This window comes from Gobio gobio, assembly GCF_949357685.1.
Source record: "Gobio gobio genome assembly, chromosome: 14".
NCBI lineage: Eukaryota > Metazoa > Chordata > Actinopteri > Cypriniformes > Gobionidae > Gobio > Gobio gobio.
The window spans coordinates 13,518,400-13,538,534 of record NC_137107.1 but is presented as its reverse complement, the minus strand read 5'-3'; the positions used below and the strand labels follow the sequence as shown (position 1 = coordinate 13,538,534).

The 20,135-nt window shown below is 42.9% G+C and overlaps 1 protein-coding gene across 1 annotated transcript in view; it reads right to left on the bottom strand.

Annotated features, from left to right (window-relative positions):
* Positions 1–20,135, bottom strand: part of gabra3 (gamma-aminobutyric acid type A receptor subunit alpha3) — a gene marked incomplete at both ends in the record, with an annotated part of 531,886 nt that overhangs the window by 123,814 nt on the left and 387,937 nt on the right. The gene's annotated exons all lie outside the window — the stretch shown is intronic.

The following is a 20,135-nucleotide window of genomic DNA, read 5'->3' as shown; positions in this document are numbered from 1 at the left end:
CAGGAGCAGGCACGAGCTGCTGCCAGAGAGACGGATGGACCTGAGTTCACTTCACATCAGTTCTCAGCATGTCTGAACTGTTGTAGTTACAGCATATACTTCAGGTTATTAGTCTATTTCTAGTCGGAGGGACTGTCACTCATGTCAGAAAGTTAGTAACTTTAGTAAATTATGGATCAGCGCTGACTGGAGACGCGAACCGTTTAGAACGATTCAGTCCGATTTGGTGAACTGATTCGGTTCACTAAAAAGAACCGGTTCAAAAGAAAGATCGTTCGCGAACCGGACATCACTAATGTACCAGAGACTGGGCGATTGCTAACAAAATTATTTATAGTAACTACTGAGTTATGAGAGCGCTGTCAGTCAGCGCGAGTTTATTGTGTTTGTATCTGAGAGTTCTGAATAAACACGAGTCCCAGTCACACCGAGTCCGTCTTCATCATTATTACCAACTTTGTAACACATGCAAAGTACCATTACAGCTGTCGAGATGAACGAGTTACGAGTAAGTGTTGATAATAGCATTATTTTTAAAATAAAATAAAAGCGTCAGTGACGCGCGTTGAGTACACAGCGCAAACAAAGACACAACAGCAGTAATCGAATGTAATCCAGTTTATTGTGGGGCTAGGCTGGCTAGCCCGGATATGCTCACGCTTACCCCCCTTCTGCTTAATCTCACGCCGCGTTTGGTGCCTCCGCTGTGGGCCAGATGCAGTACTGGGGGTCGGGGATGTTGAAGGCCACCGGCCAGTGCAGTCCGAGCTTCGGCGTGTGAGAGGTTTATCTCTAAAGATCTGACTCTGCCATGTTGAGCAGAAACTCATGACTGTATGCACATTTTAGAACCGATAGACGCGACGAGGACGTACAAAAACACTGACTCACAAGATAGAAAACACCATTCTGTCGGGAGAGAGAGAAGCCACATTGTGTGCACGAATAATAAATAATTAGCTACACATCAGAAATCACTGATCACTGATCAGAAGGAACTGAAAAAAGACTTCTGTTTTCATTTGTACATCCAAACACTGAGAAACTGCCAGCGTTCACTCGTTCACAACCCATGATCTCTCAAGCGTTTGCATGGGCGTGCCAGATTCTCTGGGCGGAGGAAAGGGAGGTAACCGTTCCTGCTTGGACGTCAAACCAGGAGACTTCAGGATTGGCTCGTCTGGGCTGTCATTTTCTCAAAGGCAGAGAAAGACAGCCAGAACTTGGTTTTACACCGATCAACATTTCTATCCACTTGGGGACAATATTCAGGCTAGGGGAACTCATATTAATGTTGAAAAACCTCATAAAATGAAAATTTCATGCCATGGGACCTTTAAGTCTTTCTATAGAATCATCCGACCACACCGTTACTTCCTTCACATATAGTTTACTATGTTTGAGCATAGTTTTGTATGTTGGAATTAGGTAGATGGTATTGTGGTCAGAGTTTGCCAGAGGTGGTTTAGATCTGGCCTAATAAGCATTTTTTATATTTTCATCGAACTTGTCTACGATTCTGTCTTTCCGTGTTTCACATTTTTGTTCACATTGTATTTGTTGATGAACACAGTCCCCAATGTACGCTGCTGCTCTTGTTGCATTTCCACTAGGAGGGACATAGGCAGCACAAATGACAAAGCTGCCAAACTCTCATTTTCAAACATAAAACTTCAAGATCGGGGCAACATGTTGTTTCTTTAATTGTGTATTGTTTGCACCAGCCATTACCCCGATTGCACATTCCTATCCGCACATAGAAGGGAGAATCCATCCGACTCCACAGCAGTGGTGCAACCATGTCTCCGTAAACACCATCAAACTTGAAGTGCGATACTCAAAACATGCTCTGGAGTTAGCTCGAAGTTCCTCCATTTTACCTTGCAGAGATCTTGCATTGCACAATGTCATCAACGGTAGGGGTGGTCTATTTCCTCACCATCGGAGATGCTGCCGTATTCCGCCTCACTGCTCTCTTTTCTCCTATTGCACTCAAGTTGAAACCTCACACAATCCGGCAGATCCATGGATGTGATCCGGCATAACGAAGCATAAGCAATGCGTCTCGTATGTAGCTGATAGGCGTTCATCAATGCTGTGCCTTGCACTATGGGAAAACATCTTTGTTTGACTGGTTGTGAAGTATGTGTGGCAAACACCAATAACTTAGCTTTAAATAACCTCTGACGATGACGCCATTAGAATGCACGCTTGTGAGAGGCTATAAATAAAAGTGAAACGTTCACAGGTGTGAATTCAGTTTTCTTTTGTCTTCAGAGACCGCATTGTGTATGTGTGTGGTACTCTCTCTATCTGTTTACTTTGTTACAAGTTAGAGTTCCAGTTGTCAGTGTTGATAAAATTTTTCAGTGAGTAAAAGAGTAAAAAGAGAACATCATGCCGCAATCAATCAAGATATGCATGCCTCTGTGTTCACGGCCCATCCCAGATTATGATACACATGAGTTCTGCTTTGAGTGTATGGGGGAAGAGCATGCTGCCCTTAATTTCGAGCATGGCAAGTGCGAGCACTTTAAGTTCAAGGGCAAGCTCCCACATTAAGATCGTGGGGCTCCCGACTCGATCTGACTGAGAAGCGGGAAATGGGCATGTGGCGAACAGCGAGGCCGAGGGACCGTGAGGGCGGGACGAGGCGGCGCTCATCAGGGAGGATGAGCGCCAGCTGCGCGCCGCAGCGATCTCGCCCCTCTCGGAGGAGTGAGGGACTATAAAGGAGGAGCGATGACAGTGAGGGACGAGAGAGGACCAGGCCTGGATTTTGTGTTATGTTTTATTTTGTGTTCGCTGCAGTCGTCCGTGAGGGGCTGCAGCTTTTTATTTTCATTTTGTGGGTGTTTGTGTGTAGGCGGCAGTCGACCGCGAGGGGCTGTCGCCACCATTATTATTTTGTGTTTATTTATTAAAAGTTATTTTGATTGTCCCCCGGTTCCCGCCTCCTTCTTCCCGTACAAACAACCTTTACTACAGGGCACTTCTTTGGATCGAGCAGAGGGCGCTGCATCTCTTGTTTCTGGTGAGATGCACTGTGGCTGAACCTTACGGGCATCAAAAAGAGCTACAGAACATTAGTAAACACTGTCGTCTGCAGATTCTGGGAGGCAAAAAGGCATGAGAAAGCCTTCGTCAAGTTTCTCCCCCATCATACTCGGGGAGGGGCTGTGTTTGCCACCCAGCCTTAACCCGCTCCTAAGTGGAGAGAGTGTGACAAGCACCCCCGCATTAAGACTGGGGACCAGCTTGCCACGCTCAGCAGCCTAAAGGGAGACCTGATTTAAGGACATTCATCTCCGCAAAGAAAACATCCTGAGGTTTTTGTGCCTGGGACTGTGGACACCTGAGACGGGGCACATAAAAATACAAATTCAAGCAGCTTCTTCGCAACACCCTCACGACATCACTGTTCCATCCCCGACACCTTCTGTGTTTTGGGGGGCAGCAGTTTCCAGCGAAATGTTGAATGTTCTGTTGCTTTCTGCTATTTTAACATCCCCCCCCAACAAGACCAAGTTTCGAAATTAGTACCCTTTCAGAGAAGTTGGCAGTGTGGAAACTATTGTCAATTATCTCTTCTTGGGTCCTCAAGGCAGTAGAAAAGGGTTACATAATACAGTTTGTGCATTGCCCTCCACGTTTCAATGGCGTGGTCTCCACTACCATGAAACTGGAGCAGGTGCATTTGCTGTCAAAAGAGCTGCAATCTCTTCTGGGTAAAGGGGCCAAGTTCAAGATTCTAACGATCAAGATGATTTTGTCATTGGGTCATGGGTAAATTGTACTTAATTTGTCTTCCGGGAAACATGTAAGTATCTTCTTTTGATTCTGAAGATCAGGGTAAATTGTACTTAATTTATCTTCCGGGAAACATGCAAGTACCTTCTTTTGATTCTGAAGGGCAGTACTAAATGAAAATAATTGATATTTATACAAAATATGAAAAATGAAAAATTTGCAGGACCTGGAGGATTTTTCTGAAGAACATTGGGCAGTTTAACTGCTCAGGACAAACAAGGTACTCATGAACAACCATCACAAAATAGAACAAAAAACAGCTGTGGATCATCCAGGGAACGACAGTATTAAGAATCAGTGGGTCATAAACTTTTAAATTGGTTAATTTTAATAAACTCAGCTTATATAAAAATATCTTATTCAGGACAGTATTAAATAAATAACATGCATTTTGTATGATCTCTCTTATTAATTTTCACAGATTCTGCAAGCAGTTCACATACTTTTTCTTGCAACTGTATATATATATATATATATATATATATATATATATATATATATATATATATATATATATATATATATATATATATATATATATATATATATATATATACATACATACATACATACAGAGAGAGAGAGAGAGAGAGAGAGAGAGTGAGAGAGAGAGAGAGAGAGAGAGAGAGAGAGAGAGAGAGAGAGAGAGAGAGAGAGAGAGAGAGAGAGAGAGAGAGAGAGAGAGAGAGAGAGAGAGAGAGAATGATTCTGAATAGATGGAAATCAAAGTAGCCCACTGGCTCAGAAAAGAATACAGAAGGAAGACAATGATATAATATTACCAGGGGGCTAACTATAAAAACTACAATTAAAACTGCATAAGAGTGCTACATAAATAAAACATAGCTATAAAATGTGTAATATATGGTGTGTTGTTGTGAATGGCTACTATTCAAATGAATACTGAGTGCTGTTTGCTCCCATAAACGTCAGTGGCTGACAATTAAATTGAAATCTATGGCTGAAGAGGAGCTGCAGAGTGTCAAAAAGTCGAATGGCAGAGAAGATTCTCATTAAACTTTTCATTAACCATTATCTCCATCTGGAAATGGAGTGAAAAGCATTGGGAACATTAGAAAGAATGTCACACAAGTTCCTATTGTCTCTGCAGAGACAGATGCCTATTACGTGCAACGTGTATCAAAGCCATACATTATACATTACACTTAGGAGCTGTGAAGAAAATGACATAACAGGATTATGTGTGTGAAATGTCAGGGTGGACCCATCAGAGAAGATCTGAGAAAATGGCAGCCATCCAAGAAATAAGAGATTGAATATCAGCCTCAAAGTACGATTATGCATCAGCCTATAGATACTGACACAGGCTTTGCTTTTTAGAGAGGTGGATTAGATGTTTTCTTCTTTGAATAATTTGAACAATGGCCAATGGCAGGTCATTTTTCAAGGAATTATTATTTTTATTTTTTTTGGCTTTATGATTTTTTTGGGATATTATAGGTTCTTCAGATTTGTAACATACCAAAAATTGGCAACCTAAAAGGGTTATCCAAGGGAAAGGATTTCAAATGGCAGATTCAAACTTTTGATGGCAATGACACCTAAAGATGATCTCTTAGGACCTCCTTTCTAAAATGTTATGTTACAGGTGCATAGCTTTAATATTAGGGTTGTCAATTGAATGTGTTAATTTTATTAATTAGTTATGGAAAAATAACGTGTTAAAATTATTGAATGCACCTGTCCTGCCCCAGACCTACGTAGGTCATCTTCCATTTCATACAGTTGATTGGTGATTAACATGTCGCATGGTAAAAACGAACAGTATGATGTAGCCTATAGAATGCAGTTAGAATGCCCCTAAAATTCAAGATACCAGGGCAACAAAGTCCCCTGTATTGGTTTTGTCTAATTTATATCATAGGATATAGTGATAAAACCCACGTAATTTTAAAATACTACTGTTAAATTGTGTCATGAAATGTAGTTTTAAGAGTTTTCAGGCGAGAATGTAGTTGTTTAAAGCTCAAATCTGTGGTTAATTCATAAATATAGTGCCTATTTGAAAATTTGAACTGACTTTTCTGAGTTGTGAGATCCAGTCAATGGGCGCTATGTGCCAGAGATGGGCACTGTTAAAACATGAATCAAATCTAACCTTTAAACCTAGCAATACGTTTTACTTTTATCAATCTTTTCGCAGCTTTTCTCTCTCTTAATGTAGACACGAGAGAGAGATAGAAAGATGTTAATCCGTTTATTGCTTAAAGCATGCATCGTATTGCAATCAGCATGCTGAAAAGTTTTCTATTAGTGACTCGGACTCGAGTCGCACTCGAGTCGCATTTTATGAGACTTCAGACTTGACTCGGGACTCGACCTGAAATGACTTCAGACTTGACTCGACTTGACAAAAAAGATTCGTGAAATTTTAAAAACAACTCAAGTCTTTAATCCTTATCTATCGTAAATTAAAAAAAAAAAAATCTTTATTTGAATGTTATAATATCTGCTTCACATGTACGTGACGTGGTAGGTCGGACCCTTGTTATAGAATTTCATTACGGATGTCCGTGTATTGCACGCATCATAAGAGTCTTATGAAACATGACAGAATCCATCGTGCTATATGTTCTCACATATGGATTTGTTACCGTGTCAGATCGGCCAGATGCAAAGAATGTGAGGAAAACAATTCAAGATGCAGGAACGTCATTTTATTAGACATCGTGTCCACAAAGTTTAGTGACATTAACTCACACAGCTGACGGTGTAACGTTAGCTCTTTTACTGTGGTGTAGCCGAGTGGCTCTTTTGGGTTGCCAGCCTGTTAAAACATGAATCAAATCTAACCTTTAAACCTAGCAATACGTTTTACTTTTATCAATCTTTTCGCAGCTTTTCTCTCTCTTAATGTAGACACGAGAGAGAGATAGAAAGATGTTAATCCGTTTATTGCTTAAAGCATGCATCGTATTGCAATCAGCATGCTGAAAAGTTTTCTATTGACTAGAAACAACTAGAAACGTTGACTAGAAACAACTAGAAACGTTCGGTTTGATTATGTTCTGATAATGTCTGTCGTCAATAACAACGCTGTGTAACAAACGTGAATGGCGCCATCTTGTGTCCACTCAGCGACTGTATTGAAAATGACTACTTGTCTTGTAGCCAGGACAATATATATATATTTTTTTTTCACATTATAATGGATTATAACGTACGGCTGGATGTATCCCTTACATCTTAGGACTTTTATTATAAACAAAACAGATGATAGAAAGATCACATTTTGTCTATTAAAAATCTTTTTTTTTTTAAGACATAAAATGACTTGAGACTCGACTCGGACTCGTGAAAAAAGACTCCAGACTTGACTCAAGACTCCAGTGATAAAGACTCCAGACTTGACCCGAACTCCAGCTTAAAGACTTCAGACTTAAGATTTTTTTTTATGAAAATGAAAAGAGGCAGAGTGGTGCTTTATAACATATTAAACTAAAATACACATACAGACATAACAGGAGTGCATTCTCCCAAGTCGAACTTGGCAAGTCCGAACTACCAAGGATGCCAGTCCGAACTTTGCATATTTGGTACTGAGAAAAATCTATTGTTTCCAGGAAACTGGATGTGAGTACCCGAGACGGTAAGGAGAGTGCACTGCTAGTTGTTTGGTAGGTCATAAAATATAAAAAATACACAAAGAAAAATATTAACAATATTAACATTTATCACTACCTACTGGCAGTTTGAGTTAATTAGTTCATTTTAGTTCAGTTTATTGTTAGTATAATTTCATTGAAAAAATAATTTTATATTAAGAACCTGATGGTCACTCTGGTTGAGCGTCAGAAATTATGAGTGGACTTGGGATAAACTGTGTAATATACTTTTCCATGCTGGTGGAATGACCTGCCTGAACTGCTGAGTCACTGCATCTCTCTAAAGAAGCATATTTTTTTCATCAACACTTGACCCATTAATACTAACTACACTTCACTATTCTATCTATCTATCTATCTATCTATCTATCTATCTACACACTATATTGCCAAAAGTATTGGGACACCCCTCCTATTGAATTCAGGTGTTCCAATCACTTCTTGATTTTATACAGGTGTATAAAACCAACCACCTAGGCATGCAGACCACTTCTACAAACATTTGTGAAGGAATGGGTCACTCTCAGTGATATCAAGTGTGGTACCGGATGTGATAGGATGCCACCTATGTAACAAGTCCATTTTTGAAATGTCCTCTCTACTAAATATTCCACGGTCAACTGTTGGTGGTATTATAACAAAGTGGAAGCAATTGGGAACAACAGCAACTCAGCCACGAAGTGGTAGGCCACATAAAATCACAGAGCGGGGTCAGCACATGCTGAGGCGCACAGTGTACAGAAGTCGCCAACTTTCTGCAGAGTCAATAGCTACAGACCTCCAAACTTTGTGTGACCTTCAGATTAGCTAAAGAACAGTGCGTAGGGAGCTTCATGGAATGGGTTTCCATGGTCGAGCAGCTGCATCCAAGCCAAGTGCAATTCAAAGCATCGGATGCAGTGGTGTAAAAGCACGCTGCCACTGGACTCTAGAGCAGTGGAGACATGTACTTTGGAGTGACGAATCACGCTTCTCTGTCTGGCAATCCGATGGACGAGTCTAGGTTTGGCGGTTGCCAGGAGAACGGTACATTTTATATATATATATATATATATATATATATATATATATATATATATTAGGGGTGGCACGGTTCACAAAACCCACGGTTCGGTTCGTTTCACGGTTTTAGGGTCACGGTTTCCGGTTCTGTACGGTTCTTGTTGTTGTTTTTTTTAAATCGTTAACACTCCAGAAATTTACTTCAGCATATAGCTTAATCATCCACAATTTAGGATACAGTATTAAAAAATTGTTATATCAAGTTGTTTCCTAACTGGCTGTCTACCGAGTCCGACACATTGGCGTAAAATGTTTCATGTTAATCATATCAATTTTGATCAGAACAATGCAATGTGGCTGACCTGATTAACAAATTTCACAATGAAGTGTTCCGTGTGTTTCACAATCACCATATGACATCCAGCGCTGTGAAAAAAAATAAAAAAATTAACAAATACACGGAAAACTCAACACTGCCAGTTTTTGCCCAAACTTCAAAGGCATGTTTAAATAATTAAAACTAGAAGCATATCTTAACTTTTAAATGTTACATTTATCATGTGAACTACTTATATACAACATGTTATATGCATGTGTGTATGAGACAGAGGGGAACACGGTCACATTTGCATTAGATATATGCTGCCCATCATAAATCAAAGCATGAGACAGACAGGGGTCGGAGGAGAACACCGGAAAATGTGACCGAATGGACAATATTCGTCTGTATTTGCAATACACAAGCCGCGGTTCAGCTGCGCGAGACAAACACTGCCAGTGTGTGAATGTACAACGGGCGCGTGCGGCTCCCGCTCTCCGCACTGCATCTGTCCTGCCTGCTATACGACGCTGGCGCGCACACACACACACACACACACACACACACACACACACACACACACACACACACACACACACACACACACACACACACACACACACACACCTCTCTTTCGCGCGAAAAGGACACCCACTTTCTGAGGTAACATACGGGCACGAGGATACATTGCGCATGCGTCAAACCGTGCGACGCACACACTCCGAACCGAGACAAGCGAACCGAATGGTTCGGTTTTTTTCCATGTACCGTGCCACCCCTAATATTATATATATAAATATAAATATATAAATATATATATTTTTTTCTATATAGCTCTATATAGCTCATTTCTAGACACTATTAAGTATCTTTGCATCTGCCTGAAAACTAAATCTAACAGGTAAGAGGCAAATAAAGTTTTTGTGTTTTATGTAAGGCAAAACACAAAAAATATAAAACACAAAAAAAGGATTCAAAAGATGTGGGAGCTGAATACATAAACAAAACAAATGAATGAAGTATGAAGTTTGCCAATGACCATCTGGATGATCCTTTGGAGGAATGGGAGAATGTCATGTGGTCTGATGAGACAAAAATAGAGCTTTTTGGTCTAAACTCCACTCTCCGTGTTTGGAGGAAGAAGAAGGATGAGTACAACCCCAAGAACACAATCCCAACCATGAAGCGTGGAGGTGGAAACATCATTCTTTGGGGATGCTTTTCTGCAAAGGGGACAGGACGACTGCGCCGTATGGAGGGGAGGATGGATGGGGTCATGTATCTCGAGATCATCGCCATCAACCTCCTTCCCTCAGTAAGAGCATTGAAGATGGGTCATGATTGGGTCTTCCAGCATGACAACAACCCGTACAAGTCTGTATGGAGGAGTGGGCCAAAATCCCTTCTGCAGTGTGTGCAAACCTGGTCAAGAACTACAGGAAACATATGACCTCTGTAATAGCAAAAAAAGGTTTCTGTACCAAATATTAAGTTCTGCTTTTCTGATGAATCGAATACTTATGTCATGCAATAAAATGCAAATTAATTACTTAAAAATCATACAATGTGATTTTATGGATTTTTGCATGCCATGGCCATCCTGCAGGTCTACCAGGCCCGGATGCTCAGGGACATGCACGAGGGGTGGAGCTGACCCAGGGCTCATGGATATGCTGCGTGCCGCCACCGACCTCGCCCTCCAGGCGACGAAGGTGACCGCACGCTCCCTGGGTCAGGTGATGTCCACAGCCGTGGTCCATTAGAGACACCTGTGCCTTAACCTGGCTGATATGAGGGAGGCTGAGCGGACCCGGTTCCTCAACTCTGGCCTCTTCGGCGGCGCGTTCCAGGACTTCGGCCAACAGTTCTCGGCTGCCCAGAAGCAGACTGAGGCCATTAAGCACATACTGCCCCGGCGGCCAGCTACTGCCTCCACCCACCCGCTGGCTCAGTTGCCTTAGCCTGGGCCGCGCCGTGGAGGATGCCGCAGGAAGGCGCCCCAGTCCCGCAGCCTGTCAAATCTTTTTTTCCGCTGTAGGATGTGTACTTTCATGTCTCCATTCTTCCTCGACACAGGCTGTTTCTACGGTTTGCTTTCAAGGGGCAGGCATATCAGTACACTGTTCTCCCATTCGGGCTAGCTCTGTCCCCTCGCGTCTTCACGAAGGTCGTCGAGGCAGCCCTTGTGCCGCTCAGGCAACACGGGGTTCGCATCCTGAATTATCTCGATGACTGGCTGATTCTGAGTCACTCTCGAGATCAGGTGTGCAAACACAGAGATCTGGTGCTCCAGCACCTCGCCCGTCTGGGCCTTTGGGTCAACTGGGAAAAGAGCAAACTCTCCCCAGTGCAGAGGATCTCTTTTCTCTGTATGGGAAATCGACTCAGTTGCCATGTACGCGCAGCTTACGAGCGAGCGCGCGCAGTCGCTGTTGACTTGCCTTCGCCAAATCGAGAGCAAGAGTGCGGTTCCACTGAAACTATTTCAGAGGCTCCTGGGGCATATGCAGCCACGGTCACCCCGCTCTTCACCCCGTGGTCGAACCTCACTTTTCTACGGGCCGGAGTTCCCTTAGAATGAGTTTCCAGGCATGTTGTTGTATCAACAGATACCTCTGCCATGGGATGGGGTGCCATGTGCAATGGACATGCAGTCGTGGGCTCCTGGACAGGACCCCAGCGCCTTCTGCACGTCAATTGCCTCGAGTTGCAGGCAGTATGGTTCACCCTGCACCGCTTCCGGGAGTTGCGTTGCTCAAGGACCAACATGTACTAGTCCGGGCAGACAACACTGCCACAGTGTACATCAACCGACAAGGTGGTCTACTCTCCCCCTGTACGTCGCAACTCGCCCACCATCTCCTCATATGGAGTCAGAAGCATCTGAGGTCGCTTCGTGCCATTTACATCCCAGGAGACCTGAACCGTGCAGCCGACAAGCTCTCACGGGTTCAGCCACTTCCCGGAGAATGGAGACTCCATCCCCAGACGGTCCAGCTGATTTGGGAACAGTTCGGCGATGCACAGGTAGATCTGTTTGCCTCCCACGACTCCTCTCATTGCCGCTTGTACCCTCGGCACGGATGCACTAGCACACAGCTGGCCGCAGAGCCTCCGCAAGTATGAGTTTCCACCAGTGAGCCTTCTTGCACAGACACTATGCAAGATCAGGGAGGACAAGGAGCAGGTCCTTTTGGTCGCCCCATATTGGCCCGACCGGACCTGGTTCTCCGAATTCATTCTCCTTGCGGCAGCCCCTCCCTGGTCAATCCTTCTGAGGAAGGACCTCCTTTCTCAGAGACTGGGCACCCTCTGGCACCCATGTCCTGATCTCTGGAACCTTCACATGTGGGTCCTGGATGGGACATGGCAGGTTTGAGTATCCTATCACCATAGGTGGTGGCTACTATCACTTCCGCTGGGGCCTTGTCCACGAGACAGGCCTATGCGTTGAAGTGGAACCTCTTCGTCACATGGAGTTCTTCTCACCGAGAAGACCCCTGGAAATGCCCGATCAGGTCTGTGCTTTCCTTCCTCCAAGAAGGGTTGGAACGAAGGCTGTCTCCTTCCACCCTGAAGGTTTACGTGGCCGCTATCTCTGCGTACCATGACCTTGTGGAGGTGAAAACAGTTGGTCAGCACGACCTGGTCATCAGGTTCCTGAGGGGGGCTAGGAGACTAAATCCTCCTCGCCCTCCCCTCGTACCCTCTTGGAACCTCGCAGTGGTCTTATCCGCCCTGCAGAGAGCTCCCTTTGAGCCTTTGCGATCAGTAGAGCTCAAGTTTCTGTCTATGAAGACAGCGCTTCTGATCGCTTTGGCCTCCATCAAGGGGATAGGGGACCTGCAGGCATTTTCGGTTGACGAAGCATGCCTAGAATTCGCGCTGGCCAATTCTCACATGATCTTGAGACCCCGGACTGGATATGTACCCAAGGTTCCCACCACTCCTGTCAGACATCAGGTGGTGAACCTGCAAGCGCTGCCTTTGGAGGAGGCAGGCCCAGCCTTGGCACTGCTCTGTCCAGTATGCCTTACCTGCTTACGTAGACAGAACGCAGTGTTTCAGGACCTCAGACCAGCTCTTTGTCTGTTATGGTGGGAAGCTGAAGGGAAAGGCTCTCTCCAAGCAAAGGTTGTCACACTGGATAGTGGACGCCATTGTCTTGGCTGATCAGACGTGGGGTCGTCCATTTCCCCTAGGGGTGAGGGCACACTACACCAGGAGTGTGGCCTCCTCCTGGACTCTAACGCATGGCGCCTCGCTAACAGACATCTGCAGAGCTGCAGGCTGGCCGACTTTCAACACATTCACCAGATTCTATAATCTCGGAGTGGAGCCAGTGTCCTCCCGTGTACTCGCTTCAAACAGTAGCCAGTAACTAGGACCAGGCTTGGTGTCTTCGCTTGCTCACCATTCCACTCCACGGACTGGATACGTGCAATATTTTCCTCAGAAGAGTTTCCCCTGAAGCCCTGAGTTCCTCCAGCACTGTTGATGCCGACACCAGAGTGCATGCCCGCTCAGTCAGCCCTCGTGTTAGGCTAGGTGCCTCCATGTACATGGTTCCCCCTCTGGGCAACCCCCACATGCGTATTTCCACTGCAAGCCTCTCTGAGCAGGTGTCTTTCCCTTGGCAAGCCCCTTGCCACCCCTGGGGTTGAAATATTCCACCTTCGGCTGGATACCCAAGTGTTTCTCCGTATGCAGCCCATACGTGGGTCATATGTGTATTCTTAACCTCTTAACCGGATTGAGGGCGCATTCGTCCTTAAGCTTTATCTGTTTAAATTAGCTCAAATGACTGTCAGATGTAAGTAATTACAAGTGACAAACTATACATAATTTAAAAGATCTAAGAGTCAAGCTTCCATTTTTTACCTCTGTTTTATTCTCAAAGTCTTATAGTGACAGTAATTTGTTAATATGTGTCAGGAGTTATGAATATGAAAACTCGGTACCATTAGATTGTAATATGAGCCTCAGCTGCTCTCATTCATAAAAAAACTCCTCTATTCTCCTCACGAAGACTCGCGACAAATCAACATCCCTCAGGGCTTTTAGTTCAAAAGTGTGCAGATGAGGAGAAATATTGATAGATTCTTATATGTCTGTGTCAAATTTCTAAACAGAGGAGTATTTTTTATTCAATACTTCCTCAAAATGCGCAGATGTAGCCAAATCATGAGCGATTTATGTGTTGTTTTCAATTCATACTGGCAGCCAGGAGGGCGCTCTGTGCACATGTAGTCCATATATGGTACAGACAGACGAAGAAGATACCATGAGCCATAATAGAAGTCCATAATAAAAGCTTCCTGAGATCGCTAAAGATGCAAATAGAGACATTTGAAGATAATAAACACACAATCGCGACGATGTATGGTTTGTCTGTGTTCTTTATACCTTGTTGGGTTTATTCATAATAGATTATATTTATAATGCAATGCTATTCGACATAGCTTTTATCAATATGCAGAATATTGTAAAATTACATATTTTCTGTCTGATCTTTTGATCCGAAGCCAAATGAGACCACAGAAGGTCATTTAAAACATCCCACTTGTGATATAAAGTAATTTTGGAGAAAAAACATGGTTTTAATCTTTATTGTATTTTGATTGTGTGCTAAGCTAACATGCTAGCTAGCCAATGCACCTGCCACCTGGGCAAATACGTTATTTTTATTAATAATTTTGAATAGACTGAAATGAAAAACCAACTGAAATGTTTCTATTGTCAACAACGGCATTTGAGGCTTTTTAGAAGGTGAAGTGAGAAGTTTGATCATAAATTAGTTTTGAATAGAACAGTTTGAATAGAGAGTCGTCAGTGATTACAATGAAGACAAAAGAATAATTTAATAAGAGCCATAATCTGGCCATAGAGGTGTGAAAGTGTTCTGGGGAGACTGAAACAGAATGGGCAGTTTGCACCTCAAAACAATAGAGACAAACTGAATGGTAGCTCAGAAGAGATGGCAATAAACATCAGTTAACATTTTAGAGAAATCTCAAAATAAAATCATATGGCATGATCTTGAAAAACATTTCATAAAATTCAGAGTTTTAGACTTATCATCTTCAGATTTGAAATATGACACGGTCAGACATGTGGCTTCAGCTGTAGTGCACTTCTAGATTGCTAAAATGCCAACTTCAATTTTATTTTCATAAAGATATTTCATACAAATATATTTCTAATAACTTTACAAAACTTTGAAGCTTATTATAGCTATTTTTGATTATGAAAATAATTATAATTTTGAATTTACAGTAAACTGCGAAGTGTCTGCTTTCAAATGACGCCATACTTATGATTTTAGTGCAAAGGAATCATTAACTGTAACAGTTTTAGTCTGATTATGCCATTTCTTGGGATTTTTTCAAAAGCGGGGGTGCAGGCTAACAGGTGTTAAGTGGAGTCCTTCATCCGTGTTAGTCTCACGACAGGGAGCTCACACTTGCGCAGGGCACTGGAAGACAGCAGAGTGGCATGATTAGATTGGACCCCTATTCGTCAGTCACTGATGTAACAAAGTGACTGAATGAAAGGGAACGTCTCAGTTGCGTATGCAACCCTCGTTTCCTGAGGAGGTCCACCTGTCCTGCCACCTCCGCTGTACCGCTGGAACGGCCGGGAGTTCAGTCTCGGCTCCTCAGCAGGTAACATAATGCGATATTGCCAGCGTTCTTCCTTATATACCCACGAGATGGGGCGAGGTTACGCTATGCAAATTCCGCAGACCCATGGCATTTCATTGCCATTGGCTCATTTTCTAGAACTCGAAAATGATAGGCTTCTAAGCAAAACCCCCATTCGTCAGTCACTGACGTAACTCTGTTCCCTCCTCAGGGAACGAGGGTTGCATACGCAACCGAGACGTTCTATATTATATAGTTTGTATTTACATTTATTGTTCTAGAAAAGATTTCAAAAGATTAATTATATCAGTGAAGAATATACACTCACCTAAAGGATTATTAGGAACACCATACTAATACTGTGTTTGACCCCCTTTCGCCTTCAGAACTGCCTTAATTCTACGTGGCATTGATTCAACAAGGTGCTGAAAGCATTCTTTAGAAATGTTGGCCCATATTGATAGGATAGCATCTTGCAGTTGATGGAGATTTGTGGGATGCACATCCAGGGAACGAAGCTCCCGTTCCACCACATCCCAAAGATGCTCTATTGGGTTGAGATCTGGTGACTGTGGGGGCCATTTTAGTTCAGTGAACTCATGGTCATGTTCAAGAAACCAATTTGAAATGATTCGAGCTTTGTGACATGGTGCATTATCCTGCTGGAAGTAGCCATCAGAGGATGGGTACATGGTGGTCATAAAGGGATGGACATGGTCAGAAACAATGCTCAGGTAGGCCGTGGCATTTAAACGATGTCCAATTGGCACTAAGGGGCCTAAAGTGTGCCAAGAAAACATCCCCCACACCATTACGCCATCACCACCAGCCTGCACAGTGGTAACAAGGCATGATAGATCCATGTTCTCATTCTGTTGACGCCAAATTCTGACTCTGCCATCTGAATGTCTCAACAGAAATCGAGACCAGGCAACATTTTTCCAGTCTTCAACTGTCCAATTTTGGTGAGCTCATGCAAATTGTAGCCTCTTTTTCCTATTTGTAGTGGAGATGAGTGGTACCCGGTGGGGTCTTCTGCTGTTGTAGCCCATCCGCCTCAAGGTTGTGCGTGTTGTGGCTTCACAAATGCTTTGCTACATACCTCGGTTGTAACAAGTGGTTATTTCAGTCAAAGTTGCTCTTCTATCAGCTTGAATCAGTCGGCCCATTCTCCTCTGACTTCTAGCATCAACAAGGCATTTTCGCCCACAGGACTACCGCATACTGGATGTTTTTCCCTTTTCACACCATTCTTTGTAAACCCTAGAAATGGTTGTGCGTGAAAATCCCAGTAACTGAGCAGATTGTGAAATACTCAGACCGGCCCGTCTGGCACCAACAACCATACCATGCTCAAAATTGCTTAAATCACCTTTCTTTCCCATTCTGACATTCAGTTTGGAGTTCAGGAGATTGTCTTGACCAGGACCACACCCCGAAATGCATTGACGCAACTGCCATGTGATTGGTTGATTAGATAATTGCATTAATGAGAAATTGAACCGGTGTTCCTAATAATCCTTTAGGTGAGTGTATTTGATATGAAATATGAGATTGTGTGTTGTGTGATAAAAACAACAAAAAGGAGGTAAATATCACTTGTGACTGGTAATTTCCATTCAAGCTCAACTTATGTAAAAAGTGTGAAAATATTATGTCTTGTTTATTTATGATCCATAAATGCAAGCAATGAGTCGAATCATGATTCGGATCGTGCGTCAAACCGCCAAACTGCTGAAATCACGTGACTTTGGCGATCCAAACCGCTGAATCGACTCACTGATTCATAACGCTTTGAAGCTTCATGATGCAGTGTTTTGAAATCGGTCATCTCTATACAAGTCGTGATTTAGGTTTTTTTTGTGCACAAAAACTTTTCTCGTTGCTTCATAAAGTTATTGTAGAGCCACTGTAGTGAGATGGACTTTGTAACGACGTCTTTAGTACCTTGTATGGGTCTTGAGAGTGTAAAGTGCATTGTGCCAATGGAGGCCTTTCTGAGCCATTGGATTTCAACTAAAATATCTTCATTTGTGTTCCGAAGATGAACAGAGGTCTTACGGGTGTTGAACGACATGAGGGTAAGTAATTAATGACAAAATTTTAATTTTTGGGTGAACTAACCCTTTAAGGAATCTGTACTTGTTACAAACAGACGTGCAGGCAGGCAGGCAATGTGCTCACGGAAACGAGGAAACGAGGATACCAGGAAACAGGAAACTTTAATAAAAAACTCAGGAACATACACACAAACACGTCCAACAAGAAACCAGAACCGACAAACACTGAGGGTTTACATACACAGAGCAAATGAGGATAACGAGGTGCAGGTGATGGACGAGACACAGGTGACTGACATGACTAATTAACCAAACTGGGGAGAAACAGAATCTTAATCAAAACACACAAGACAGGGCATACATGTAACAGTACTACTCCATAATAACAATTTTTTTTTTTAAACATATGCGATGTGATTTAAATTGTAAATCTGGTGTATTTTTTTGGTTCAGAGTGTAAAAAAAAAGATGTTTTAATGGATTTAAAAAAAAAAAAAATAATTTATTTGTATGTATTGCTTTGTGTGTTATTATATGACCATCTTAACCAAGAAGTATTTACTAAATTTGGCTACTAAATTCAAGACGAAACATTCACAAGGCATTTTATTGTCTCTGTGGGCTTACCACCACATTGGACATCTTTCTGACATATTTTTTATTAGCTTGAAATGCTCCCCCCGGGCATGTGTTTGCACTCTGAACAACAGCAGGCTCCAGATCGCTGACTGGCGTACACAGTCGCCTGGTGGGAAAAACTTGGGGTTGCTATGGCACACTCTTTAGCACCTCTCCTCTGAACAAGATGAGCAGGAGCAAATGATAGTAGCAGAAGTGGAAAAGAAGAAAAAAGTCGCACAAGATGGAGTAGTGTTTCTGATTGAGGTGGAGAGCATGCCTGGTGGGGGTTCTCCATACAAGAGTGGTGACTAGTTACTGATGCGATTCCTACCCAGAATCTGATTACTGATTAGTCACGTTTAAAGACTCATGAGACTCAACTTGGGTAATGTGAAATCAGTCGGATACAACCTCCCACTTGTCTTTATGAAATGATGTATGATATGATACTAATTACTGCAGCATTCACAGCACTCACAGCTTTTTATTCATTTGACACAAGTAAGGAAATTATAACTTTTTTTCTGCTGCTTGTATCTCTGCGGTCTCTCATTGATTACCTTAACAGCCAACTGCTTCAATACAACACAATACAATACAATGGTGCTCTATTCTGAATTAAACCAGTCTGTTTGGCGTAGTTATGAATCTAGATTATCTAAAGCTAATGAATAAACCAAGCTAATGAAAAAAGAATACATATTAGAATACATTATTCAAAATTTATTTAGATGGATCAGAACTAGATGTTTTCAAAGGAGAGAAAAACTGAGAATAAACTAAACATGCTGAATATGTGCCAACTACTGGACTATCAACTATGGATTTCTCTGTAACATTTTACTGTCACTCTTTTTTGATTGCCTTTTTTTCGAATCATATATTTTCGTAATTATCATAAATTAGGTATCATTCGAAAGCTTACGAACTCAAAATTCATCCTGTGGAAACTGTTTTGAAATTGGACGTTGTGTTACCATGGAAATGGTACTTTAAATTCTTCTAGCGGGCTCCTCCCCGGTGTCATGTTTCATATTACAACATTTATTTTATCTACTTTTCTAATCTTGACAAATCACATATCATCGGAAAGGTCTGAGTCTCAAGGTTCCATATTTGGTGACTGTTTGAAAATGCATCAAAAAACAATCAATGGAATTTCAATGACACCCGGTGGCTATTTTTGGTATAACGCCTAAACAAAATCTCATGGGAACTTCAATTTTTGTGATATCAACTTCAAATTTTGAACACAACTTGGTTATACATATGGCTTTGATTTTATAGTAATTTTAGATTAAAACATTTTTGTAAAATATATTGTGGCAGAGGGGGCGTGGTTCAGCGAGGTTTGCAGCAGGAGAGAAAGGCGGGAGACGAGCGGTAAGTGAGTGGGTTAGACACAAACCACCTACACCTGTCTCTCATTCCAGTAATGGGCGCGGGGAGAGTATAAGAGCCATGGAGAAACGGAGGACGGGGAGAGAGAGGAGGAACTACTGACGTGCATTGAGTTCCCGGATGGACGCAACCCGGAAGTGGTGACGACGAATGTTATGAGTTGACGACGAATGTTATGAGTTGAAAGTGCACCATAGTGCGAATACGAAACGACCTTGAGTTTATTAATAAAAACGTCAGTAGTTCAGCCGACCCCTGTGTCCTCTTCCTTGCCTTCCTTACCCGAACCTCTACACTGGTGCCGAAACCCGGGAGGAAGAAGGACCCACGCCGCCGCCATGCAGGCACAACCGTCCTCTTCGCCATTTGCGGATGTCATCACGTCCCTCGCGGTCCTACATCGCGAACAACATCAAGCCCTGCTGGACCTACGTGCGGATCAAGAACGCCGCTTCCAGGCGATCATCCAAGCCCAGCAGGAGGACCGCGAGACGTTCCGGAGCTGGACGGAGGTTCGCGACGGAGCCACCGAGCAGTCCACCGTCCCGCTGACTGTCCCGCTGCACAAGATGGGACCGCAAGATGACCCGGAGGTCTTCCTGGAACTGTTCCAAAGATCCGCGGAAGCCGGCCGGTGGCCCCGTGAGCAATG